Source organism: Electrophorus electricus, chromosome 5 (assembly GCF_013358815.1).
Source record: "Electrophorus electricus isolate fEleEle1 chromosome 5, fEleEle1.pri, whole genome shotgun sequence".
In the NCBI taxonomy this organism is placed as follows: domain Eukaryota; kingdom Metazoa; phylum Chordata; class Actinopteri; order Gymnotiformes; family Gymnotidae; genus Electrophorus; species Electrophorus electricus.
Genome location: NC_049539.1, coordinates 330,001 through 335,000, shown reverse-complemented (window position 1 = coordinate 335,000; position 5,000 = coordinate 330,001). Strand labels below are relative to the sequence as shown.

At 46.6% G+C, this 5,000-nt stretch overlaps 1 protein-coding gene across 2 annotated transcripts in view; it reads left to right on the top strand.

Moving 5' to 3' along the window:
• The window catches only part of prex2 (phosphatidylinositol-3,4,5-trisphosphate-dependent Rac exchange factor 2), a 98,796-nt gene that overhangs the window by 78,547 nt on the left and 15,249 nt on the right, over window positions 1–5,000 (top strand). The gene's annotated exons all lie outside the window — the stretch shown is intronic.

Below are 5,000 nucleotides of genomic sequence, written 5' to 3'. Positions count from 1 at the left end.
AACTGCTTTTCCCAAACCCTAGGTCGAACATACAGGCTGGTGCATGTTCAGGTACTGGACTAGTAATCAGAAGGTTGCCAGTTCAAGTCCCACCACTGCCAGGTTGCCACTGTTGAACCCCTGAAAAAGACCCTTAATCTTCAATTACTCAAGTTGTGTTCAGTCAGAAGTGTAAGTCACTTTGGATAAAAGCGTCAGATAAATGCTGCAAGTGTAAATGGTATTGTTTAATACTCATGTTTTCTTTGTGCTGATGGGGTCACTTTGTCATGTGTGAAGAGCTCAGGGACTGATGGAGCTCATAGGAGACAAAAGTTGACTGAAGATTACTGACGATGACAAATTTGTGTTGGACACTTATGGACACACACTGCCAATGCTGTAACAGCGCAGACTTCACACACACACCCCTCCCAACACTGTAACAGAGCAGACTTCACTCACACACCCCTCCCAACGCTGTAACAGAGCAGACATTGTGTACACACCCCTCCCAACGCTGTAACAGAGCAGACATCACACACACATCCCTCCCAACGCTGTAACAGAGCAGACATCACACACACACCCCTCTCAACGCTGTAACAGAGCAGACATCACACAGACACCCCTCCCAACGCTGTAACAGAGCAGACATCGCGTTTTATTGACTCAACCCTCTTCTGTGCATTATACACCTTGTTTGTCAATGGACAACTAAATTCACCCCCTCATAATCGCAGAAACACACATAAAAAGCCTCCTTGGATCAACAGTTCTGTATTGTATTAAAATATCCTGTTAAATGGTAACATAATTTTCTTTGCTCCTGAGCAGTTTCTGGAGATAATAGCAGCACTCTGCCACGGCTTGTGCTTCTGTTATCTGAAGCGTCTTGGGGAGGGTGAGTCACACCTGAACATAGACACTTATCTTAGCTCAGGCCCAGAAACTGCGCCGTGTTCCCGCTCTGCTGTATGGAGGGCACAGTGTGTAGGAAGGGAGAGAGGATTCCTACATGCTCCGGAGGCCAGTGGAGAGCAGATATCCACTGGATGGCAGATGCTCAGGGTTTGCATTAAGATCTTCTAGTGCTCCACCAAGGAATATGTTAGCTATTTTGGAATTTCAACGTTTCTGACTTGTCACACAGATTTAGATTTTTTACTGCACACCATCTGACAGTAGTCATGGAGACCACAATGCTACTAGCAATGTTCTTTTTGTGCATGTGGGACTAGGGAGGCTTGGTGATGTCAGCAGTCCTGACAGAGTGAGACACGTGAACTTGCAGACAGGTGTTCGTGTATTTCCAGCAGTGTGACAGCTTTGGTCAATTTGAGAGGACCCACTGCATCAGGACGTTTGTCAGCTTTCTGCTGGACCTCATGCTGTGGTCTCCAACCCCTTCATGACCTGCTGTAAGTGGGAGTTTGCTTGGGTCATTTCCTTAATCACATTCATGCAGAGTATGAGCTGGTCTCCCTGTGCAGGGTCACCCAGTGTGAACATACTGGCTACATGTCCCTGCGCCAGCGTCTTTAGCTGGTGTGGACGTGGACGCTGAGTGCTCCACGGGTGGCCAGTGTGATGATCTGTCTGTAGCCCACAAACTCAAGTGACGCAATTTCACTGTGGATGCCTGTCTCAGCCTCCTCCCTCATAGTTCCTGCCATTGACCTGCTGTCAAGAGAAGCTCGTAAAGATACTTTATCGTTCACTAGCACATCCCAATAGAACAGGCTGTTAGCTTTGTCCAACTTCAGCACATTCTGGAAAATGATTACATTACCATTAAAAATACACCTACAGTTCAATCAATGTACAGGCAGGATATCATCTTTGGATTTAAGGGTCTTGTCCACACTCACAGTGTCCCCTCCTAAGTGTGTAGGTTAATTTCTCTGTTGGTTTAGCACACTCACATTGATCGTTCACTTCATGGCAGCTCAAACATGGCATTTCCCTCATTGTGTGAATGAGTGGAGTTTGACCTATTACCATAAACTCTGCAAGGAGAAGGGCATGTCCAAGGTGCGCTTGGACTATGGGAGGGACAGTCTGGTGGGATTATGGGAGGGACAGTCTGGTGGGATTATGGGAGGGACAGTCTGGTGGGACTATGGGAGGGACAGTCTGGTGGGACTATGGGAGGGACAGTCTGGTGGGACTATGGGAGGGACAGTCTGGTGGGATTATGGGAGGGACAGTCTGGTGGGACTATGGGAGGGACAGTCTGGTGGGATTATGGGAGGGACAGTCTGGTGAGACTATGGGAGGGACAGTCTGGTGGGATTATGGGAGGGACAGTCTGGTGGGACTATGGGAGGGACAGTCTGGTGGGATTATGGGAGGGACAGTCTGGTGAGACTATGGGAGGGACAGTCTGGTGGGATTATGGGAGGGACAGTCTGGTGGGACTATGGGAGGGACAGTCTGGTGAGACTATGGGAGGGACAGTCTGGTGGGACTATGGGAGGGACAGTCTGGTGGGACTATGGGAGGGACAGTCTGGTGGGATTATGGGAGGGACAGTCTGGTGGGACTATGGGAGGGACAGTCTGGTTTGTGAAATTGCACCACTCTGTTCCCATTCTGTTCTCATTCGGCATGACTCACACAGTCTGCCTCGTTACTCCTGGTCACGGCATCTTTGGGTCATGCTATGTGCAGTGGCTATCTCTCTGGATCTCTCTCTCTCTCTCTCTGCTGCTCCTAAATCTCCATAACTGACCATTTGGTGATGAGCATATTAAACAAACCATCAGGACAGTTCCTGACAAACATCATTGAGGTTTCAGAAATCATTCCGTTTCCGTAAAGGACTGTCAGCGGTCACGGCTGTTGCATGTTGTCAGACTCAAACTCTATGGGACTCTCTTTTGTGGCATAGAAATCACACATTCATGACTCAGGACTCAGTATAGTAATGATTCATGACATCATAGTCCCAGCACAGACAGCAGTGTTGGGACTGCAGCTGCTTTTCAGTCCCGCTTTGTAAATATTCTTGACTTGTCCTAAACTCAAGTCTCTCCCATGTTTCTCCATCGATTGTATCCAGTCCTGAATGTTGTGTGTGGGAGATCTGGGTGATCTTTCATGTCATCTTTAACAACTACATTTAGCTTAGCTACGTCAATAGGTCTGCTCCACTCTGCAAGTCCAGTTGCTTCAGATAAAACTAAGTGACTGAATTTGTGGGCTTTGATTGGTTAACAGCTGATTGACTATGATGTCACCAATCTGGATCTCCAGTGCTGGTCTTTGATTGGTTAACAGCTGACAGACTATGATATCACCAATCTGGATCTCCATTGCTGGTCTTTGATTGGTTAACATCTGACTGACCAAGATGTCACCGATCTGGATCAGTGACAGCTTTCTAATTACCTTAAGCAGCTGAAGGGTATTGTTATTGCTTTTGGCACTGAGTGTGGAGGACAACCCTAACCCCTAACCCTAAACCTAAATCCTAACCCCTAACCCCAAACCCTAAACCCTATCCTCTAAACCTAAACCCTAAACCCTAACCCCTAACCCTAAATCCTAACCCCTAAACCTAAACCCAGCCTAACCCTATCCCTAACAATGATGTTTACAATGACATCAGAATGATGTGTAAACTTACATCAGAAACAAGAACTATTTCATAATGAAGTTTACAAGTTTATCTGAATATTGCAGCATGATGGCACAGACCATTCTGCTCTTATGTAGGTAACTGGCATTGGGGCCATTGGAAATTGGGATTGGAGCCATTGAAATTTAGATTGGGGCCATTGGGAATTGGGATTGGGATCATTGGCAACTGGGATTGGGGCCATTGGAAACTAGGATTGGAGCCATTGAAACTTAGATTGGGGCCATTGGGAGTTGGGATTGGGGTCATTGGTAACTGGGTTTGGGGCCTTTGGTAACTGGGATTGGAGCCATTGAAACTTAGATTGGGGCCATTGGGAATTGGGATTGGGATCATTGGCAACTGGGATTGGGGCCATTGGAAACTAGGATTGGAGCCATTGAAACTTAGATTGGGGCCATTGGGAATTGGGATTGGGGTCATTGGTAACTGGGATTGGGGCCTTTGGTAACTGGGATTGGGGCATGGGCGTAACTTTGGTTGGAGAAGTGCTGGGAACAAGAATGCGGGCCAGGTGTCGCATTCAGATCAACTGACCCTCGAATTTGTGTTCTTTTAAAAAGGTTTTCACTGAAAAGAAATCAGCACTGAGACTGGAAGGAATTCGTTAACCTCTTCCCTTTATTTCATAGGTTAACATTTTTAATGTGGGGTTTTGAGATTTTTTTAGATGAGTGAAGGACATTGACTGTCATGTCAGTAGTCACCTCAGCAAGTCTCATTTCTTAACCTTTTGTATATTTGTAAATGTATATTTTTCATATAAATACTGTAATTTAACACTGGGGCCCACCTGGAACCCTCTGTGATGTAACCACATACCTCACCATCATGCTGCTGCAGCACAGAAACCAATAATGTCCTTTCAACTCGTCATCTTAGACATCACACGCTCACTGCTTAACCCAGCGATCGGCAGCAGCCAATCAGATGAAGCCAGGTCACTGCACCAATTTTATGTAGCAGACTTGGAATTCTGTCAACGGTTGGGGTGGTTTGAAGTTTGAGAAATCAAACTTGTTTCTTATTTGCAACAGAGAGGTCACTAAACCACTTACAGCACAGTTCCTTTATCTTTCTGCTCCATATAACATTCAAGACCCCTGAAACATTAATTTATTTAGTAAATTAACAGTGATATTAATGTTGTGTCAAGCAGAAATGTTTTCATAATGAATGGTCCCTCCAGTGGGCTCTAGTTGTCTCCAGTGGGATCCAGTGGGCTCTAGTTGTCTCCAGTGGGCTCCAGTGGGCTCTAGTTGTCTCCAGTGGGCTCTAGTTGTCTCCAGTGGGCTCCAGTGGGCTCTAGTTGTCTCCAGTGGGCTCCAGTGGGCTCCAGTGGGCTTCAGTGGGCTCTAGTTGTCTCCAGTGGGCTCCA